Source organism: Crassostrea angulata, chromosome 5 (assembly GCF_025612915.1).
Source record: "Crassostrea angulata isolate pt1a10 chromosome 5, ASM2561291v2, whole genome shotgun sequence".
Lineage (NCBI taxonomy): Eukaryota > Metazoa > Mollusca > Bivalvia > Ostreida > Ostreidae > Magallana > Magallana angulata.
This window is the reverse complement of record NC_069115.1, coordinates 3,034,782-3,060,070: the sequence shown is the minus strand read 5'-3', so window position 1 is coordinate 3,060,070 and position 25,289 is coordinate 3,034,782. Positions and strand designations below refer to the sequence as shown.

The 25,289-nt window shown below is 33.4% G+C and overlaps 1 protein-coding gene across 1 annotated transcript in view; it reads right to left on the bottom strand.

Moving 5' to 3' along the window:
• The window catches only part of LOC128183108 (uncharacterized), an 87,714-nt gene that overhangs the window by 5,751 nt on the left and 56,674 nt on the right, over positions 1-25,289 (bottom strand). The window lies entirely within an intron of this gene.

Genomic DNA, 25,289 nt, shown 5'->3' with positions numbered 1-25,289 from the left:
ACCTTGATCTACATAGGGAGGGGTGTGTAATATATACTGTGTGTACATATACTGTGACATACCTAGATCTACATAGGGAGGGGTGTGGAATATATACTGTGTGTACATATACTGTGACATACCTTGATCTACATAGGGAGGGGTGTGTAATATATACTGTGTGTACATGTACTGTGAAATACCTAGATCTGCACAGGGAGGGGTGTGTAATATATACTGTGTGTACATGTACTATGACATACCTAGATCTACACAGGGAGGGGTGTGTAATATATACTCTGTGTACATGTACTGTGACATACCTAGATCTACATAGGGAGGGTGTGTGTAATATATACTGTGTGTACATGTACTGTGACATACCTAGATCTACATAGGGAGGGGTGTGGAATATATACTGTGTGTACATGTACTGTGACTTACCTAGATCTACACAGGGAGGGGTGTGTAATATATACTGTGTGTACATGTACTGTGACATACCTAGATCTACATAGGGAGGGGTGTGTAATATATACTGTGTGTACATGTACTGTGACATACCTAGATCTACATAGGGAGGGGTGTGTAATATAAACTGTGTGTACATGTACTATGACATACCTAGATCTACACAGGGAGGGGTGTGTAATATATACCGTGTGTACATGTACTATGACATACCTAGATCTGCACAGGGAGGGGTGTGTAATATATACTGTGTGTACATGTACTATGACATACCTAGATCTACACAGGGAGGGGCGTGTAATATATACTCTGTGTACATGTACTGTGACATACCTAGATCTACATAGGGAGGGGTGTGTAATATATACTGTGTGTACATGTACTGTGACATACCTAGATCTACATAGGGAGGGGTGTGGAATATATACTGTGTGTACATATACTGTGACATACCTTGATCTACATAGGGAGGGGTGTGTAATATATACTGTGTGTACATATACTGTGACATACCTAGATCTACATAGGGAGGGGTGTGGAATATATACTGTGTGTACATATACTGTGACATACCTTGATCTACATAGGGAGGGGTGTGTAATATATACTGTGTGTACATGTACTGTGAAATACCTAGATCTGCACAGGGAGGGGTGTGTAATATATACTGTGTGTACATGTACTATGACATACCTAGATCTACACAGGGAGGGGTGTGTAATATATACTCTGTGTACATGTACTGTGACATACCTAGATCTACATAGGGAGGGTGTGTGTAATATATACTCTGTGTACATGTACTATGACATACCTAGATCTACATAGGGAGGGGTGTGTAATATATATTCTGTGTACATGTACTATGACATACCTAGATCTACATAGGGAGGGTGTGTGTAATATATACTCTGTGTACATGTACTGTGACATACCTAGATCTACATTGGGAGGGGTGTGTAATATATATTCTGTGTACATGTACTGTGACATACCTAGATCTACATAGAGAGGGTTATGGAATATAAACTCTGTGTACATGTACTGTGACAAACCCACGTTCCTAACCTGAGTAATTGTGTCCTTTTATGTAGGTATATATTGCTAACATGTCTATTTAAAAAATGACATTGTTAAATGCAAAGCTTCCTTCAGATGGGATGAATATTGTATAACCTCAAATTTACCTTTGAAATCTGAAATCTATCTTACATCAAATTCATCTTTATCAAAGCCAGATTGAACGTAAAGAGCTACCATCTCTCGTGACAATCGTCGTTTCTAGAGAAAAAAAAATATCTGCCAAACATGGTTTTGCTGGGTATAAGAGTAATTGCTAATTTTAGACAAAATTCAGAAAAAAAAAATATGGGCCACATAAATTTAAACAACCCCATCCGCCCCTCTGAAAGTAGTCTGCCCTAATTTGTTTTCTTCTATTTTGAAACAAAATCGTGTGGAAAAAATTTCGTGGAAGAAGAATGGGTTTGGTATACAAAAGATTCATGACACATAGTCGATGGTTTTACCCCCCTCCCCCTTCAAATAATTTCTAATCGATTTCTTTTACGTCATTGCTGAACCTTTTCGCTGTCATTTTAAAAAAAAAAGATGTTAAACGCGTCAGTGCAAACGATGACTTTAGTTTATATTTTGGCGTAACAATTGACAGAAAATGAACGTTGCACTTTTTTATCGTTATTTAGCATCAAAACGAACTTTGAATAAGGCCAAGCTTTCAAAATAATATTCTTGTGTTACACCATTATTTAACCCTTTCCCCAGCATATACATCAATTTTAAAAAATATGCATATTTTTTGTATTCCTCACTCCTTTATATAATAAATTTGTTTTGTTAGTAATATACGATCCACTACAGTTTTAATCATAGATATACTTTTTAAGCATTTTTGACAACAAAAAAGGAAAATTGACAATAGATTTTAAGAAAAAATAATTGCTAGAATAGTTTTTCAGCTCCTATCTCGGCTGACCATAGAATTTTAATCCTGTAACCGTTACAACGTAGCATTGCATAGGTTTTTTTGTTTTGCAGTATTGAGTGGATGTAAAAAAAAATCTAACACGTTTCTGGACCAAAATATTTCCCCGGCTTTCATGGTCGACTACGTGGCACTTTGTGACGTAATGACGCGATTTATGATAGTAACATGATAGTAACATTGGTTTTTTTTTTTAAATTATAAATCATAGTAAAGCTTACGTCTATGTATGTTAGCTTCACAATACAGAATACAGAATGAATACAGAATGAAACCAAACTATTTATCCAATTCATGTATATTTTTCTTACATTTGGTTTAATTTGGTCCCATTTTACTGAACGTAGATACCAAATAGGTCCAAATCGACACTCTGGCACATAAATGGTTAATTCTTTATTTATTTTATTTCAATTTGTTAAATTTCTTTAAAAGAAATAAATTTATGCCGTCTTTGAAAATCAGTGCAGACTCTCAATGTCAATGACTGTCATTTTGTACAAATACTTATTGCATCACACTCTACGTGAAACTAACCTCCTAGGGTCATTCTTCTTCAATCCCAAATTAGCTGTCATTAATTAAAAATAATACAACTGATTTAAACCTTTTTCCATAAACATTTTATGTACCTGTATAATTATCCGATAGCTAAAAGATGCAAATTATGTCCAATAATCTTTTTATCTGAGGTATACCTGATTGCACACACACACATATATATATAGACACCCCTAGTGGGTCAGGTCTTGGATCAATGCACATTGTTGACCTCATAAAGAGTGATTAATTGTACAACATTATTGCTCTCTGATTAGCAAGGATTTTCAGAACAGGTATCAATCTATCAAAATTTAAATTCTAGATTACTTTAGTTATGTCATAACTTATTTCAATTTGTTGAATTTCTTTAAAAGAAATAAATTTATACATTCTTTGAAAATCAGTGCAGGCTGTCAAGCATAAGATTATTAAGATTCCTTATAGTTATGTTGATAAGTAAAATTGTAAATTGTTAGGTTCCATTCAATTTAATGGAAAGTTATTTTTGTCAACCAATTTTTTCCATAAATATCATACATAAGCATTTCCAAGAGAAACACTTTGTACACAATTAATTTTGCCCAACTTTGAGCTTTGTTGCTACAAGTAATTTACCCAATACAAGTAACTAGATCCAAAATCTTCCAATGAGTCTAAGTTCATTTGCAATGAAATAGAACAACAGATTGCGTTAAAGGTCGTTTATTCAATGAAGCTTATTTGTATTGTTGAAATTGAAAACAATAAATTAAAGAAGAAAAAATCAATGAATAAATGACAAATTAATTTGCAAAGGTGGGGTTAAAAACTGCCACCTCACAATAATTCAAATACTCAATGAAAGTTAAAACAAAATTTGACTATAATGTAATGTGCGTGCATATGTAAAGGGTGTAGGTGGGTGGGTAAAACAAAGTTCATGGAAAAAATTACATCCAGCAGCAAGATCAGAGGAAATAAGAATGAGAGAATTTACATGTGCCAGGTTCTGATAAGACAATAATTTATTACAAAAGATGATTGGATGCTGGACATCTTAATTGATCCAAGATGTTTAACAATCTTGAAACCTACCCCCCCCCCCCCCAGTTATCCTGCTGTGCACAAATGCAAATTACCATCTGTAACATGACAAAGTAATTTGACCATGGTTGTTAATGAGCACCCCTTTACATGCACACAACCATTATTTTAAAAACTTGACTTACAGAAAAGTTATTTCTATTACCCAGTTTTAGAGACATGTTTTCAATTATTGCAATGAATCAAAGTAATATATTTCATGACGTCAAAATGACACATGCAAAGTTTATCAAAATACTCCATCTCTCCTATTGTATATCACAGTTTGTATTTTATGCAGTTTACACAGCATAGCTCTATGCCACTTTATATCTGCGGTATTTGCTCACAACTGTTTGAGAATCACACGTTCTATTCTATTTTCGTTTGGGCTGTTTAATAACCACAGTTTTCGACTCCCAATCAATCAATCATACTTTATTTCCTCTGTTAAAGCTATACACGCTATAATTTGCGTCAATTTTGAATGACAGTGAAAACGCATGTGTTTGTCAACTTATAAAAGTTATCCTTAATCTGTAAATTACAAGGGTGAATTCCATCTCGTTACAAAGATAGAGATTTTTAATTGTTTATTTTCCTGCCAGGAAAATATACCTTTTCATGAATATTGATGAAGGAAGAGCAAACCGACCTCATTGCGCATGTCCGCGGAGAACTAGGTGGTCGTTATTGTTTGCCTAATTAAATATCCAACTTGATTTTTAATATGCTTAACAGTTGTTAATTTGAAATACATACATGTATAATGAGTAAAATACGCTATCCATTCACGATACCCTTACTTCTGCATTAACACTTATAGGATCTATAAATAGCACATAGGGGAAAAACACAGGTCTACGTCATTTCTTTAAAGGAAGTATTCATATCTACTCACAGGCTTGTATTTTTTTCTTTTGTTTGTACTCGTATATCGAACAAATTTATGCTTTACTGAAAATATCCTTTCCTTTGTGAAACTATCACAATTATGAAGATGTTGACCCTTCACCAGTTTTGGTATGAAAGGCTAAATTTAGCTGTCGATAACACGTGATAGATTGATATTCACGAGGAGGCATTACTTTCCTGGCAGGAAAATAAATATTTTTTATTGTTTAATATTTGATATATTTGTTACGTTATCGAATTGAGCATTATAATTAACAGAATAAAGGTAACTTTTATTACTAATCAAACACATACATTTTCCCCTTTATTCAAAATTGACGCAAATTATAGCGTGTATAGCTTTAAGAGATTTGATAACATACAACTAGCATATGATTATATACCATTTATATATGCGCACACACACACACACACACACACACACACACACACACACACACACACACACACACACACACACACACACACACATTACATGTACACATACATGAAAATGAAAACAAGAGAAAAAGTTATTTACAGTGTCTCATAGGGGTAATAGCCTTGAAGTGGATCAGGTAGTAGCGGAAGTGGCAACTGTTATGGATCGGAAGTATGCTGCCGCCCGAACAAGATTGAAGTTCAGAATGTGGAATGATTTATTGTCCGATTCATGATTTGTACGACGCCCGAGAAGTACATGAAACAGGTCGTTTTCAGAAAGACCACATAATTCCGCGCATAATTCTATGCTGAAACAGTTTGTTATTATGTTCCACCAGTTTTCACGTATTACCACAGTAGCTGGGCAGACACAAGAAGAATGTTGAAACACGTCGACAAAGGATTTACCGCACAGAATACATGAATAGGGATTTCCATTGAAACTTACACTTGTGCAGAGTTTACAGATGAACTTGCAGAGTTTGATTTCCGAATAGTTTTCAGGTATATTCCAAATCGAGGAGGGTTTTGACTCTCTGAAAATTTCTGGGAAAACTAGGAAGTCAGGGTCATGAGACATCTGCGCTTTTCGTTGAGAAAGGTGTGAAGTAGTAACATTGTTGCGGACAATTTTCTTCCAGCAAGGTTTCTCGGGAAAGGTTCCGTCTTTTAGAAAATCCCACAAGTAAACTGTAAGGTTGTAAGATTGGAGAACCTTTATAATATCAGGAATAAAGCCAAACTGATTTACGGAAAGATCGTGTAAGTAAGAAAATAATCTCGTTAGAAATATACATGCACACAACCATTATTTTAAAAACTTGACTTACAGAAAAGTTATTTCTATTACCCAGTTTTAGAGACATGTTTTCAATTATTGCAATGAATCAAAGTAATATATTTCATGACGTCAAAATGACACATGCAAAGTTTATCAAAATACTCCATCTCTCCTATTGTATATCACAGTTTGTATTTTATGCAGTTTACACAGCATAGCTCTATGCCACTTTATATCTGCGGTATTTGCTCACAACTGTTTGAGAATCACACGTTCTATTCTATTTTCGTTTGGGCTGTTTAATAACCACAGTTTTCGACTCCCAAAAAATGTATTCCATTAAAACAAAAACATGCCAATATGCTTATAACATTTTTGTATTTGCTTTTGTGATTTCCCGAGTTTAATTTATGCCGTTAACACTACTCGTTGCTCCATGACGTCAAACGAATTGTCAATCTTAAAGATGATATTCCGTTTTCATTAAATGATTTCTGTTTAACGCGACAATATATCCCACATAATTTGGTAAACGACTATATCATCACAATACTTAATTGAGATTTCATTATCATTTCATTAGGGCCCAATATATAAAAATTATTATTTTATACATTATATCAATAATTGTTTACATAACCAAAATCTGTCTGTGCCCCGTGATTTCATTTTTGCAAGTCTCAATTTCAAATAATTCATATGTTCATACCAATAGATCATATTTTTAAACAAGAGGCCCAATGGGCCACATCGCTCACCTGAGCAACACTGGCTTTATATGGGCGATCAAAGGATATTGTGCCATGTGGCCCCTCAGTAGATTAACCAAAAATGAACATCCGAGTTTTCACTTAATTTTGCATATAATTAATCTTTGACATATTTACCGTTATGGAATACCATTTTTACCGAAAATAAGATCATATGCAATATAAATAACTGAATTTTTAGTTGGTGATCACGGTTAACTTCCATTTCCCTTTATTTTAGCCCCCCCCATCACTTTATAAAACGATAAAAAAACATGAGAGCCTAAAGGTACATTTTCTCCCTCCACTACTTACTAGTTATTGTATTTTTAAAAATTCTAATGTGAAAGAGGAAAAGTGTACCTAAGTGCACCAGAATGAATGCGCTCAATTCCTCAAATTAAAAACATTGAAAAATTTAATTGGCCTTCTCCATTATAGACAGTTGTCATTTTCCAGGCATGAATTCATTTCGTATGACGTTTCACATCCTTACTCACTTGATTGAAAAATAAACTTAACTGAAAAATGTTGTCACATATGTTAAAGAGCTATAATTCAAATTAATGTATTGGCAGGCATGTCGCTCTATTGTACCAAGGCCCAACCATTATTTTCATCTTTATTAAAATACAACAAATGTGTACAAACAAAGATGATTTTCCGTTGCAAAATTTTTTTTACGAACACTGATAATGCTTTTATTCTCATAATAACAATAATGTGTCAGGACTATGGAAACTGTATAAAAGGCGTCGTTTTCATTTACTAGTGTTTGAAAACTATCAAAAATTTGTATCGTTGAAGAAGGGGCACCAGAAAGTAGTTACAGCATATCATCCTTTTAGCAAGGCATTTCTATTGATCAACCAAAATTTCAGCGTCAATCGTAGAATTATAAGCAAGATACATAGCTTGGTTTGAGACATGTTTTTGTTCACATGAGTTTATTACATTCAACTTAAGATTTTTAAACTTGGTATTTCCTATTCAGCATAGCTGCATTCAAAATATAAACAAACTAAAGCATGACATCAGCTTTGTGTACAAACATACAGTAGCATTGTGCGCAAAGCTCTGTATCTTGCTTTTAACTCGAAGCTTAACTCTCAGGTTAGTAATATTATATGAATTTGTAAACAATTAAAACAAGAGAAAACTGCAATAAAACAAAGAAAAAACTCAATTTATTTTTCATCACATATATTCTTTAGCTATATATTTCTAGCAGCGAGAATAACCTCCGTTTAGATTGAAATTGCTGAGAATCTTAATAGAACATGATGCATTAATCAACCATTACGTAGAGATTATACTGAATTACACGCACCAACATAATTTGACCCCCCCCCCCCCCCCCATGGTGGCCCCACCCCACCCCCTGAAAACATTGTTGGAGAAACTAGAATGAATCAACACTACCTGAAGATGCATCCACACAAGTTACAGTTTATCTGGCCAATTGGTATTTAAAAGGAAAATTTTCTAAAGATTTTTCGCTATGTATTCCTATGTAAAAATTTCGACCCCCCATTGTGGCCCCACCTTACCCCCGGTGATCATGATTTGAAAAAAAAAAATTGAATCTACACTACCTGAAGATGCTTCCACACAAGTTAGCTTTTCTGGCTAAGTGGGTTTTGAGAAGAAGATTTTTAATGATTTTTCTCTATATATTTGTATCTAAAAATTGATCCTTCATTAGGGCCTCACCGTACCCCCCGGGGATCTTGGTTTGGACAAGCTTGAATCTACACTACTTGAGGATGCTTCAACAAAGTTACAGCTTTTCTGGCCAATTGATTTTTGAGAAAAATATTTTTAAAGATATTTCTCTGTATATTTCACCTCATGTGAGCTAGCAATTATTTATGTCTCTGCTACATGTACACACACGTAGTATTTCCATCAGCAAAATTAATCTCCCTTTAGACTGAATAGACTAGAGAAAACACTGACATCTAGCCTAAAACACATTGCAGTGATCAACTATCACGCAAAGACCATACCATATTACCATTAGAATTTGTATTTTAGTTGTTAAAGTACCGTACCTGTTAATGTATCTTATTTTCCGCAAGTAACAGCCAGCTGTCTTATTTTCCGATGTCTATATTTGATTGATGCGTAATAATTACAAAATACAGGCGATAGTTCCCCTAAGTCATGAAAACGAAACGAAAATCAAAACAAGCTAAAACCACCGTCAAAGGTGAAAATGTCAACACATTGGAATATTTAATCTCAATTTACTTCACAAAATCGGCATTAATGTATCTTGCATGTTTCAAATATCCCTTACCCACGCAAACTGTTCCACAACAACCAAATTCATCTTTGTCAGATTGACCCAGTTCTCATATGCTTCAAAGAGGTTTTTGAGATACGGAATACCGAACCCGAAGTTAAACTGATTGACCCCCATTCTCTCTGTCTTATTATTATTTTCGTAAATTACTCAAATTTGAAACAGAATTAGCCCTTAAATTTTGCAATTTATATTTTCCTTCCCATAAGGATAATTTATGCTAAACTACGTTGAATTTGACTCAGTAGTTCTTGCGAAGAAGATTCTTAAAAATGCACCCCTTATTCTACAGTTTCGAGGTTGTCTTCGCTTTGAATCAAGATAGGTCTTTCATTTCTGCAATTTATATTTGCCTTACCATAAGGATGCTGTGTGCCAAATTTGGTTTAAATTATCGAAGCGGTTTTAGAGAAGTTCAAAATGTAAAAAGTTTACAGACGGACAGACAGCCAGACGGACGGACGGACGGACGGACAGTCGGACAAAATGTGATCAGAATAGCTCACTTGAGCTTTCAGCTCAGGTGAGCTAAAAATCAAATTATTTTATAATTCTGATGAATTATGCCAACAAAATTTAATAATAATAAGATGTTAAGCAAATTTTAAAGAGCTATGGAAAAGGTTTAAATGCGGTTTTTTATTGACCCTCGTATGCAAAGGGATGAAACTACATTTATGCACTTTTTTGGATAGTGGAAGTTCAATTTTCTTTGAAAAAATACTTTATTCTAAAATCCATTAACTTTTTCCTGGTGACTGGCACATATACAGTCAATTTGGTATAAAGTTAAAAAAAAACCAGCTTGAAGAGTGTTTCAAACTTTAACATATTGTTTCATATGAGTAAGAGCAAGACGTACTATTAGCCAGGTATATACAACACACCGCCTGCAGATGACACCACGGTATATTAAAGTTTTGGTGTTTAATGTATTCTTAAAATAAAAAAAAATTCAATAGAGTATCCTGGCTAATATCTGATTTTTAATAAATAGCTATAAAAAGACCAAAACACAACGCTCCTTCCCAATAAACATATTTTTCACATTTGACAGCAAAACCCACACTGTAGATATCTGGATACCTATCCAACACTTGAACTGGGAACATATTTTTTGAATGTCAAAGAAATAGAATACTGCAAATATTTCTTAAAACAAATCAAAATGAGTAAGGTGAAAATGAGAATTTTGAAAAGTTCGCCATGCTGTCATGTATATTCATTTTGGCATACTTTTCCTTTACATTGTTGTCATTCACATTTTGACAAATATGGTCAACTCAAAATTCAGCATTAATGCTGAAATAAAAAGCAAAACGAAAGTATCATAGCCATCTATAAACACCATTAACAATGTGAACTACTGTTATACTATTTAATATAGCATTTTTGGCAATTTTTGTTGACAAATTAAATGGAAATACTGTGATTATATTCATGGATGAAGTGAAAACAATTCCAAGGATACAATAATGACCCTCTTAAAACAATTTATTCGATATTGCATTTTAAGAACATTTAATTTTATGGATCAATGAAATCTACAAAACTGGGATCAAATGAATACATGTATTGATTAAAATACAGTAACTTACCAATATTGTTTCCCTTTATAACAGAATGAAATATATTACAATCCGTCTTCTTAAAGCGAACAGCAGCTTCTTCTGGTGTAATGATATCACTACAAAACTCTCCCATTTTAAAGTTTACTTTTGGAAAATCGCCAAAACCTTTAAGAGTAATAATGACTGATATATTTTGAGTGTTTCACATATTTCCTTTAAGTGTTAAAGTTGTTTGTCTTCTCTAACACCAGGAACGGAGAAACTAGTTGTAATTTTTGCATTACCTGGTTAGCACTAATGTCTTTTTCTAGAAAAAAAATATTTAGATATAAACAGATGACTTAGACTATGTGGTATCTTCTATATTGATATCAAGTCGATGTAAGAATGGAAGTAACAATTGTTAATTGATAAGACGTCGTCGATATACCTATATGTAAAGTTACAGGCCACAGCAAGTGATTTTTTACTGGTACAAGTCTTTGGAGTTCTGTTTCATATGAATATAGAAATAGGTTCGCGAACAATAGAGCGCAATTAGCACCCATTGGAATTCTAAATGATTGTTGGAAAACCCGATTTTTAAATACATGTTCTACATAAATGTTGTAAATCAGAAGCGCATGCGTCTTTTTTAATATCATCTTCAGAGTACTTGTGTACGCAAACGGAATGTTTTTTAACAGAATATTTTTTCTAGAATCATGACTATCCAGAGTTAATATCATGTAAATATGTACATAAACCACATAGCAATTGCTTACATGACAATGAAGTCAACATAAACTCCATTTCATACATAATGTAAGTAATTTTATTGCCTTTAAAATTTTTCCGATGAAAATATCATGGTTATATAGATTCTTAAGCATAACATATTCATTAGAAGACTTTTTTCAATTGCATATGCGAAAATTGTTTAACTTCCGTTGATGCGCTATTCTCAAGGCCTATCATTATACATTTTTAAATTGATAGCATTATATATACCAGTGTACCATGCGTTGAATCTATTCCAAAAGATAGTTAACTTTACAATATGAATAGAATGTTTCTGTTATACCTGTTGTAGTCATTTTTTGGATTGTTTATGGAGAATCACGCTTATAAAAATGGCATTATCTACCTTAAAAAACGTATATTACCCACAGGGGCTTGGTTGTTGGATAGTGAAGTTCTTAATTATTTGTTCCCGAAGAAAAAATTGATTAAAATTGGTAATCTTTTGTGTATTTCTGTGTATTGCAATAAATAAATTCACTGGAACCCCTCGTTTCAGTCATGTTAAAAAAGTGTATTCAATGTACATTAAAAAAAAGTAAAGGGACGACACTCACCATCTTGGATTTATAGGGGGTCCTCGTTTCAAGCTATGGTTTAAAGAAGTTCTTCCGTTTCTCCAACGATTTCTGACGAGATCTAGGTTGGAAAATGTTAAAATGACTTATTCCTATCGTCTGACTACATCTGTACGCTGCATAATAAACACATCGTTCTGAAATGTACTAGATACTCGCCAAACTTATCGAAAGCAACGGAAGTTGATGCAAAGTGTCAAAGTAACAAATAAAGCAATTAAATGTTTAGGTATTTATGTAGGTCATGATAAAGAAGAATGCTATAATAAAAATTGGATGAGAATTTATCATGACATGGAAAAATTATTTGAATCCTGGAAACGAAGAAAATTAACACTCTTTGGAAAAGCATGTATTATTCGGACTCTAGCTATTTCAAAACTTGTATATACTAAGTCAATACTTTTTCTTCCTGATAGCAATTTTATTAAAAGAATACAGAGATTGAATTTTAACTTCATTTGGGAAAAAACGGAAAGAATCAAACGAAATACTTTAATAGGAGACATAGCAAAAGGTGGATTATCTATAGTAGACATAGATTGCAAGTAAAAATCATTAAAAGCAGCGTGGATTTAACTCAAAAGGCATCCTATTTGATATACTTAGTAACCAGTGTATAAAACTTAATATCGATATACACTTTCTTTTAAAGTGCTCCACTACTAAAACAGAGACCTTAGATAGCATAAAAATACCCCTGTTCTACAAAGAAATATTTTGTTGTTTTAATGAATGTAAACGTGAACTACACCTTGAAAAAAGATCACCTGATGATATTTTACAACAACCAATATGGAATAATTGTAACTTAGTATATAAGGGAAACTCCGTTTTCTTCGAAAACTGGATTAAATCAGGAATACTATACATTAAAGACTTGTTTGACGACGAGGGTAACTTCAGACGATTAGAACATTATGCAAATATTATTAATAAATCTAACTGGTTATGTGAATACAAAATTCTTTTTCAAATAACTAAATCAATTCGAAGACTTTACTCATTCAGCAATGTAAACTTTATAAACATACAAAGCGTAATGAGTTTCAACTTCATTCTGGGATATTACAACTTAACTGGTAAATCTAGTAATTTTTTCTATAAAAATCTCATTGAAAAAAAGTTTTGTAAGCCTTCTTTTCAATTAATACTGCGTAAAGAATTTGAAATATACGATGAGAAGAGTTGGAAAAATATTTATGAATGCAAGATTAAAGATATAAAAGATAAACATGTAGCTGAATTCAGTTACAAGCTTTTAAATAATATATTATGTAATAATGTAAGTATGTGAGTAAATGGAAAAAAGATATATCAAATCAATGTGTATACTGTAAACAAATAGAAAATATAAAACATTTGCTTTTTGAATGTAACAATGTTAAAAACATATGGAATACTGTTAGTAATTTATTGTCATTCAAAATACAATGGAAACATATTGTTGTTGGTTTCTTCTATGAAAAAAGCGATAAAACTAAATCTCTAAATTTAATTATCACTTATGTAGCTTATAGAATTTACAAACAAAAAATGCTTTGTAGATTGGATTCTATGAATGAAACTGAATGTATCATATATAATCATGTTAGAAAATCCACTTGTTTTTATGCCTCAGTTTTACGTTTTTTAAATGCAAATGCTTAGTGCAAGTTTTTTGAAAATCTGTCAAAGATGATGTGATATGTCTTATTATCATAGTGTAAAATATTCGATTATCCTAAAACTACTGAGAAGAGACCTGTCTTCCAGTAGAGTTGTCATAAAATGGAGGATATGGACTGTAAAACAAGGTAGAACCTCCTTATTTAGACAGCAAACTATTTTTGTCCATAGTTTTTATATCATAATTATATAGACAACTACAGTGAACAATTGTAAACTGTTAAATACCATGGATACATAGAGTCTGCCCATGTATCTCTACACCCAGAGACTATGTGTTTGATAATATTGTCTACCGGGTTAGGCAAGATACTACTTGTACATTTATTTAAATCGCTATACATTGCTTATTTAGCCTTATTTGTACACCATTTTTTACTTGCTTTATGAATCTATGCTAATTGTATATACATGTGTAATACACTGAAACATTATCTGTAAAATCTATACAACTCTAAATACTCTTTAAAGTAATTTTTTCATAAGCAATATAAAATTAGATGACAAAAATAATAATCATAGTATTTTAGGTAAGACAATGTGCTGTCTTGTAGATAGCTTATTAGATTTCTGTGCTTGAAGTTATTGTATACTTTGTTTGTTCTTGCCAATAAATTATCAAAAAAAAAAAAAAGATAAATAAAAATAAATCTTTAAAAATGAAGATAACTCGTAACATTAATTTCACTTTTATGTCTTTTTATTATAATTAACTCAGTATGAGTGCCTTTTTTCAAATTGTTTAGTATCCGAGACGATAAGAAGTGTTCAGTTCTTTGCGGCATGGAATTCATACTCCTGATGAATCATATGTGTCTACTTTTCCTTGCCAATTCGTAAACTCTTACTTTTTCATTGTTTTCTGTACACGCAGAACTTCTCTGTATATGAGCGGTGTTATCTCTCTTGCGATAAAACTTCACTTCCGTTGGTTGAAGATAGATCGGTTCAAAACTTACAACTTGTCGGTGAAAATTGACCCAATGTAGTCAATAAATGCATTTACATGGCCATGACAGTTGATTTGCAGATATTCAGTGAAGGGAATTATCAGGCTACGGTATGAGGGTACCGTTTTTACCGGTGGATGTAGTTTCATAGCACTTTTCAACATATATTCATCGGCATTACTCGCCTGGCAGATGAAGTTAGCCACCTTGTTGTATTATTTATAGAGAGGATATGCATTTTTTCAAAATGCTTGTTTAAAGTAATTTTGTGCAATGAATACATATGATTAAAAGGATAACTTAAAGAAAAATATAAGTTAAGTCCTGGGGTCTAGATATTTGGTGATGGGGCGTGGGGGGAAGGTGGGGGTGGAGGGGGCTTCGGTCCTGTTCTCAAGCACCTGTGGTAACTATATTCATAAATTTTTATTACTTAATTTATCATTTAATAGGAAAAAAATATGTAATGGACTTTATTTTTTAACAACGGAAAATTTGAAAAATGATGCATTTTACGACATTTGAAAGTTTAACAGTTACAGAGATATAAAATCAAGTTCATTTGATGTCACCATGAACTATGACATAGTGCAGCAGCAAGTCAAGAATAATTGGTTCATATTTGACATTTATACTAAATCTTTTAATCATCATAATTATGTAAACATATGCTTGTCATTTTGGACCTCAATCATCTTTTTCCATATAATCCAGCTATTTGTTGAATGTGAGGTAATAACTTCAAATAGCATTACTATGTACCCGTCTAAAAATTGAGTTGTCATAATTTATTCATAAAAATCTCACTTAATACATCTATTGTTTCTGAAAAGCTGATCGATTTTATTCTTTTATCTATTAAATAACACAGTTTTTGCATTTCAGCTTGTCAAATTGGATGGTCTTACTGTAAGGAGAATTGCTATTACTTCAATCAAAAACGGACAACGTAGGAAAATGCAAGGGTAGGCAATGTGTTATTGATAGATTTACCAATTAATCTGCGATGTATAATCGTTGTTCCATAGGTCACTAATCCGTGCACTGTTGCATAAATTGAAATGTATTTTTGCTTGAAGTATTTTTTTCTACAAATCTTGCCACAGCAAGTGTTCATTCTTTACATTTGGATCATGATATGCATATCGCTTTCGAAGATCTCTAAAATTTTCTATCACTTATATATACACTAAAACACATACTGAGCAAATGCTATCATTATATCTTATGAGCATAAACTGTTTTCATTTTTCACCAAAAAACAGTCCGAATGCCTTACTTTGTCTGCCCATCTTGCTGATAAACAGTCTATCGAAGAGAATGCTTGGGTTGTCGGAAAACTTGCACCAGGTATAAAAATCAGACAATCTATAAAATAGGAGACAAATTCTAAAGTACTATTTATATGACGTTATTATTACTACCTGAATGTTCAATTTATTCTTTGTAACGTGATAGATAGGTTTAAATCTTAAGACGCTTAAATATCATAACAAAAATTGATTTTAATTGATTTTAATCTGGCCACTTGAATTTGTAGTGTTTTAACGTAACATTTAAAAAAAAATGTAATATATACAAAGTTTACTCTATATATATATATATATATATATATATATATATATATATATATATATATATATATATATATATATATATATATATATATATATATATATATATATATATATCATGTGATTGAAAAGTACGCATAAATATTGATTTTATGTCTATATCAGATTTCAATTCTTTTTTTAGAGATTGTTTGGATTTCGTTGTCTACTTACTTTTTACTTAGGCATTGTGAATATTAGTTATGCTTGCTGGTATGCCAGTTCACATGGACATGCTATTTCACCAATGATTATTCTTTTTCTTGAAGCTCAATGTACTGATTAATGGTTCCAGTGTGTGTTATGGATTGGTGGCAATGATCGTGATAAAGAAGGATCCTTTGTGTGGAGTAGCGACAACAAACCCCTAGATTTCAACAACTGGTCTCCAGTAGAGCCCAACAGTTACACCGGCAATGAGGATTCACTGGGGTCATATACCCAGGGGGGAAATGGGCTGATTTTAGATGTACTCTCAAACGACCATTTCTCTGTAAGAAACGTCTTTCCAATCTGTATAAAAGTGTACACACTTGAATATTTGTTTTTATTATAACTTCATTTTAAATACTGGAATCTGGTTGGTTTAGACACAGTTTATAATCCGTTCTATTACCCTCAGCGTTGTTACATGTGCCCTTAACTTTGTGCGTTTGCCGTAGAATTCGCGTCAAAAATTTTCAAAGCAGTAAAGTTTTCTTTAAAACAAAGACATTCATAATAAATAGAACCGGTTTGGGGTGTAACAGTTGAAATTAACACCCCTTAAAACATGTGTTAAGTTCAACTGTTACTCTCCCAAACAGGCACTACATTTGTATTTGGATAGAGTTAGATATTTAAAATTGAATTAAAGAATGTATAAATGATAATCATATTGAATTAAGTAATATTAATAGAAATTTTAATACGACAGTTTATTTCATCCACATTTAATTCGACTTTATATCTTTTCTAAAGAAAATCTCCACAACCATTTTGGGAATGTTTTATATTAAGATAGGATAAACACTGTTTACAGATATCACGTAAAATTAAATCTTAATTTTTTACACAGAATATATATGTTAGAAAATTTCAAGATTTTAAAACAATTCAAAATGTACTAGCTCCCGTGATGGTACTTCTACATGATTCAGCACTCATTGGCATCAGTATACAGATAACAACACAAATTTAATAACAACGTAATTTCATAATAACATTAGTTTATTGATGGTATATAGTTAAGACGCCATTGCGGTATACAATGACATCATCAAACCAATTATAAGAACATAACTATATACTTATATCATTATAATAAAAGTTTATGCAGTTGGTAATAAGGTGGTGTAAGATATGAGTTCAAGAGCGTTCTAAGCAAGAAATACTTCAATCGATCAAAAATCGGTTATGGATATCCTTATTTTCCTCAATAAAGAAAATGAATTTGTTTTACCTTATATGTACAGGACTCTGAAGCTTCAGAAAAGTCCTTACAAACAGAAATATATAGCAGGTTCCAGTAAATGTTCTACCAAACCGCTCTCTTTACTCCTTACTAAAATTCTTACAGTAGTGAAGAAGAAACTTCAAGAGTACTGTACAACAGTATACTCCAGAAGTGGTGTGAATCAGATGTGCATACTAAAACACTGTAAAAAATTATTAGAAACTTTGAGGTTACAAAATCTTGCATGTACCATCAGAACAACAAAAAGTAAGAATTTCAGCGTTTTATACAACCATTTCAAATTACAAATTAAAATCTAGGCTTTTTAATATCATCGACAGTTGTTTCTTCAATAAAAACAGAAGTCGTCAAACAGCTTACTTTGTCATTGGAAATCTAAAAAAAATTATTTTGTTGAAAACCATTCCGATTGAATACACAAGTACTCTGAACTTGACATTAAAAAGATGCTTGAGTTTCTGATAGACAACATCTATGTAGTTTTTGCAAATAAAGTATTACAACAATCTGTTGGAACTCCCATGGGTACCAAATGTGCACCACTCTTAGCAGACCTATTTTTGTATTCCTATGAAGCAGAATTTATTCAAAGACCTGTACGTGAAAAAAAAATCACTCGCTGTGGCCTTCAACTCAACATTCAGGTATATCGACGACGATTTATTAATTAACAATTGTTATTTTCATTACGTCGACTCGATATATCCCAGTAAGCTTGAAATAAAAGATACCAGAGAGTCTGCGTCATTTGTTTCATATTTGGATATTTTACTGGAAATTGACATTGATGGTAACCTTACAACAAAACTTTATGATAAACGCAATGACTTTAATTTTTCTATCGTCAACTCTCGTTACTTATATAGCAATATACCATCATCACCTACATATGGTGTTTTTGTCTCTCAGTTTATTCGATACGCAAGGGCATGCTGCTTTTCTAAGGCGAGGCAAGCTACTAACAAACAAGTTGATAAAACAGGACAATCAACAGTCTCGTTTGAAGTCATCTTTTTGTAAGTTTTATGGTCGATACAACAACCTTGTCAGCAAATACAGTACCGATCAGACCCAACCTAACAGAAAGTAAACCCCAACTAAACCCTGGGTTTACTTACTGGGTTTATTCTGGGTTTACTAGAGTGTACCCAGAGTAAACCCAGAGTAAACCCCAAGTAAACCCAGAGTGGACACAGAGAGCAAACCCCGATCAGAAGTATACCCTGAAAGCAGACGCTATATGTGTATTCGGAATATACAAGGGGCAGGAATTACAGGCAGTAGAATGGTAAGATAAATTACAGGTCTGCTTCACACTTTAGTGTGTATAGTTGACTCCAAAAGTAATTCTCGAGTAAACCCAAAGTAAACCCCGAGTGGACACAAATTTTCAAAAATTAACCCAAAGTAAACCCAGAAAGTAAACCCGGGGTTTAGTTGGGGTGTACTCTGATGTTAGGTTGGGTCTGATCAGTACTGTACAATCTTCAACTGGGTCGCAAGCTGACTGACGCATTTTATATTAATAGTTAGACAATAATTTATCACCTAATTGTCTACGGACTTTTCCGGTTTTTTTCCCGATTACGACGAATGCACACGGCGGGTGTGACCGGTCAGCAGAGGATGCTCACTTCTCCTAGGCACCTGATCCTACCTCTATCTTTTAAGTTGTCCGTGTTGCTCTGCTTTCAATTCGTATTTCGTTTTATGGATTTTTGAGATGTCAACATTTTTTCTTGACACTTTTTAATTCATAACAATGTTTCCTCTTTGCTTGAAACGATCTTACACCTCTTACAAGGTCAAATCTTTATTTTATCCGACTATTTACAACTTTGTAATGCTTTATAGTTGACAAAATTAACAACGTGAAACATGAAGAGTGACAATCCAAGTGGCAGTCGCGAGTAAGTGAATTTTTCTAACAAAGGAGAAATATACCCTGTACCAATTATCGCAGCAGTATTATGCAGTTCCACATTATACACGACCTCTGCATGCATATATACATGAGAAAACATACCGAGGAAGGGAAGTCATCGTTGTTTATCAATATACATTTTAAATTTAAAAAAAATGATACAATGAGTATAATTACCTGAATAATGATAGTTTGAAGAAAAGATCATTCATTTATTCATTTTTTTTATTTTCAAACAAAAATCCATAAGAATGCGCATGCATTCAATTTTAGAACTGAAATTCTAATATTTGCTTTCCTTGACAATATACTCGTCTAGTACATTGTACTTTCGTTCGTCGAGATCTTCTTCCTTTACATTTCAACATAATCCAATGACATCGTACCTCTTTGCAAAGTTTAAGCTGTTTATTCTCATGCGGTAGTGTAATATATTAAAAAAAAACATACTGCAGAAGGATTTATTTTCGTTGGGTCGTTGTGACTTTTGGAAAACCAGTGAGTTTTCAGGGGTTGTTTTGTAATCAAAAGATAATAATAGAAATCAGGCTTGGGGTAATGCTAAATGTAATGTTAATGCATTGCAATGCATTATATGTTTTCAAAGTAATGCTAGTAATGTGTAATGCCACAAAATGAGCATACTCTGTGTAGTGGAAAAACACCCCCGAATTGTCGGATTTTGAAATATCCCTCCTACTGAATTTCTGGCTGCCACCTCAAAGTCAATCATCCAAGTTTCAGGCGTGAGCGCAGACTGTCGTTCGTTGACTGCGGTCCTTAAAAGTGACCGCACTTTACTTTACTGACGAAGGAGTCTGCAGCTAAGGCAATGAAGTCTCCTTCATGGTTATGGGGCTGTCCGAAAGACACGAGGATGTTGTCCAAAGTAACAACAGTAGCAGGGCTTTGTCGGTCTACACACCTCCAATATGTTCGGTTGTTGCGCCTTGTCCTCACAGAAGACTTATGGTGGTTATATCAAGCATAAAAAAGATAGAATCCTCCTCTGCCGTTCTCTAAAAAGTTGACTTGCACCTGAAGATTGGCCATTTTGATTTGATTTGATTTTCTTAATATCTTTCAACTAACAGTCAATAAAACAATTAAGATCTCATAATTTTCAGGCTTTTGATTTTGTAAACTAATGACCATAATTATGCTTATCTATCTAGTCTATATTCTTAAAAACTGCTGATCAATCTCATTTATGTAATTATACCTCCAATTAAAACATTTTATAACCATTTTTTATGTTTTGATAATGCATGTACCGCTATTAGTTTATACATATAAAAGTTTTTAAGAAAATATGCTATTATCTTGCAGAAAATTGATGATTTACAATTTGTTTTACAAATATTCTATGGTTATTTTTATTCATTTATTCTGATTATAGGCAAAATTAATGCTTCTTTGAATAAACATTTAAAGAAGACTTATGTTTCAATATATATTAAAAATACATATATTACCGGTTATTCTCGAAATAGATTTGTGCATTGTAGTTTATCTTTTCAAAATGCAATCATTTATTTGTTTCATCAACCCGTTCTCAGGTAATTGGTAACAAATACATTTACATGTGAAAACATACTATAGCGCCCTGATCACTCAGGTGTGAAAATCAAAATGTTGGCCAAGTGCACGTGGGAATTGAGAATTTCAGAATGTTGGCTAAGTGGGAATAAACCGGCCATGAAATTCATAATTTTGGATGAGGTATTCATCCTCATCATAACTTTGTACCTTAACCATCCGATTAATACACATGAGCAGAGAAGAAGATTCTTTAAGGATGACTGCAGTCATTTCGAGCCCCAACCTAACACTAGAACCCCTGACGCAGGGGCCATGAACTACACACAATTTTGGAAGAGGCACTCTTCTTCTTCACATCTATTTACTTAGAGTCCATCTGCTTGCTTAATACCCAGGAGCAGAGGAAGAGATTTTCGAAGAATGGATGCATCCTCACTTTATAATCATTAGAGTCCCACCCTACTACAAGAACCCCTGAACAAGGGGCCAGAATGCAACATTAAATTCATACATCTTGTATTCGTCTGTATTAAAAGAGCTGTATGGCTTGCGTGATTGAATTCATGTTTTTACAGAGATAGAATTAACGAATTACAGGAAAAAGAAGAAAGTAATGCAACACAGAATGAGGCAACTATTACGAATAAAAGGGACTCAAAGTGAAATTGGAAAAGCATAAATATGAAAACAATAAAGTGAAATAGAACTATAAATGTACCGAAGAGTAAAAAGGGAGCACAATAAGAAAAAAAGCAAGATACATCGACTTTTAGCGGTAATTCCCTTCCATAATAGTGTAGATTAAATATTTGCAAATATGTTTTTTTTTCTTTCGGACTAAAATGTCACACTTTCATATGTTTAAACACGGCACGTGACTGACGGATACATTTTTATTGCCGTTTGTACAAATTTATAATTTATACTCGGCAATATGACCGACGTATCGCACACTCAACATTTCATTTTCTTTAAGTTGCTTTTTTACATGACGTTACTTTGTTGCGTCTTGAGCATCGTTAAGACTTGCTGATGCGTGTGTCTAAAAAAAAGAGATAACATTTTTGAAATCTAAAAAAAAAGGAAATGCCGCGTCTATTTCCAAAAACAATTGAAAATATGCAAGGATAAAATGAGAATTTTGACAAGTTCACCTTGCCATTATGTATCTTTATTTTGGCATATGTTTCCTTTATTTTGTTGTCATTCACATATTGACAGATATGGTCAACACACAATGAAGTATTAATGCTGAAATAAAAAGCAAAAAAAGGATCAAAACCAACAATATATATATAAGCATGATTAACCTATTGAATTACTGATGTAGTCTATAAAATAACATTTTTTGCAAATTTTATTGACAAATTAGATAGAACTGTGATTATATACATATACATGTATTAAGTGGGAACCAGTTTCAAGGATACAATAATGACCTTTTAATTCAATTTGCTATTCGATACTGTGAATTACTACATAAACGCGAGCAATTAATATCCGCATAAAATCCCGAGAAGCAGACATCATTGATTTTATATCTTTTACACAGTTTTGAACTACAGGAAATTATAACCAAAAATTGGTGCTCGCGATTTTATATTCTCGCAATTTGATACAAAATAACGAAATCATGGAATTAAGTACTCGCTAAAAATAAGGAATTAACAGTATTGCAGTAAGAACATTTAATTTTAATTTTGGAGTAGCCAGGCAATTCATACCCGCTATCGCCAGAACCACCATACTCCTCTCCATTTTTAAAGAGGGCGTCCCAGCCCGAACAAAAGGACAAACTAAAATAAACATACAATATCTAAATCTTAACAGGTACTAACACCCACAAAATAAAACATTTTACATAATGTCTATCACGAATGTTAACACAGATTTCACAGTCAACATCACAGTTCACAAACTTCACAGTCAGATTCCAGCGTTGGATTCATCTCGATCCATCCTCCGGCTCGTCTCGATCCATCCTCGGAATGGTCTACCATTTTTCCAAACACATCAGATAGTCCATATAGTATCCCCTCAGCACGGTGTCCAATGATGACATCCACCACGGTATCTAACGATGACTTCCGCCAGAAGGTCTAACGTTGACTTCCGCCACTCTATATGACATCTACCACTCCGTATACAAGTAGGCTAGAGCCAAGTAAGCCATTTATGTTGCCCCACAACTTTAATCAACTAATGATTACATTATGGACATCTCGGCACGCCGGTTAGCTAAACACTCCTCTGCAACTGCGGCCCAAGAAACATACAAAAATCTGGTACACTCTACCAATGCTCAGAAAAACAACAGAATTAAAAAAAACGACACATAGTTCCTTGCAGTACTGTGGATTATCCTCACAGTTATCATAAAACAAATCAGAAATTCCAACACACTTGGGATGAAACCAATCCCTGCCAAGCACGTAGCATCGGGGGGGGGGGGGGGTGTGAATTTGAAGTTAAACGGTATACATGTACAAGTGTAACCGCGTAGACTTGTACGGTGCTAGAGAATTCATCTGGAACCGCATCCGTCGTGTGTAGTACGAACGGGGTGAGGGAATGTTGGCGTCAAGGGTATAAGGTTGTGGCGCGTTGTAGGTCGTAGGGTAAAAACGAACGGTAGGTGTGCCGTATTCCCGAAGGTCCACCAGAATACAGTTCCAGAAAAATGAACAAGCAATTGATGCAGGATTCCGAATAGAATTTATTGGTTGAGACTCAACGATGGCAACCTTACAATTTAAAAGACAGACATGTTACCAACAAGTCGGATATAGCCAGTAGTGGCCTCCGGACTCAAGATTTTCGGTGAGTCGGACGAGGCCGAAGCTGGCCGTTGTATTCCAGACGGATGAGTCGGACGTGGCCGAGGCTGGCCGCAGTATTCCAGGTTGCCGATTGACAATTGTACATAACAATATATAAGAATCTGAACAATGAGTAGAAATTGACAGGTGATGACATAAGTAAGCTGAGTGAAAGGTTCACAGATATAAAATAATTAAATAAACTCAATGAGTCTTTGATTTCAAGAAATGAAAAACTGATAATTGCACAATGTTGTTTTAAGGGATTAGCAGTCCTTGAGACATGACACTCTGTCTCTTTGAAATCACATATAGAGTCCGAAACGTGTCAAAATATTAAGAACAGATTTTGAATTTTAAAAGTCAGGTCTAAAATAAAGTTATAATTAAACAGTGAATTTTGCACGGTGATAGTAGTCTGTGGGACTGTAGTGTGCTGTTTTCCTCAAAATATACTATAAATAATTTGACACTTTTTGGCACTGGTACATGTGGGTTATGCTCTGACTCACTGCTTGGCTCTTTATCAATGACCTGCTTCTGATCGTTACGAAGCCACCGAGGTATTTCTGTAGCATCGCATTTCTTCAATTTGTCATGATGCATTGTCCTAACCTCTCTGCGGGACTTCACTATGAACAAAGTATCTGACTTGGCCTTTACAATTATACCTGGACCATTCCAGATAGACTACACTTTCTTCCCCTTACTTGTTTCAGAGAATGTAAAACATTGAATTGAAAAGTAGGAAATTAACAGTTAACGTTTTAGGTACAGTTCCGTTTTCAGGGTTCATAATTATAATGGAAACCAGTAAACTGATTTGAACCTGAGTCGTAGGAGTTATTATTTCTAACATTAAGAAAACTCTGCTACATACATGTACATATATACATGTACATACATGTAGGTATAAAAAAATCGTTTAAAGGTTGGTTTTATTATTATTTTCTATTAATGCTATACAAATGGTTCGAATACAGTTCTTACAACCTACGAGGCTATTATACCATTCATAACAATTTACAAATGCATGTTGGAAATCCCCTCAATCGTCAAACACATTATTTCACTTTGCAATTTTTATATATTTTTTTTTTTGGCGGGTGGGTGGAGGGGGGGGGGGGGTCTTAGTTTTAACCGTACAGTAGA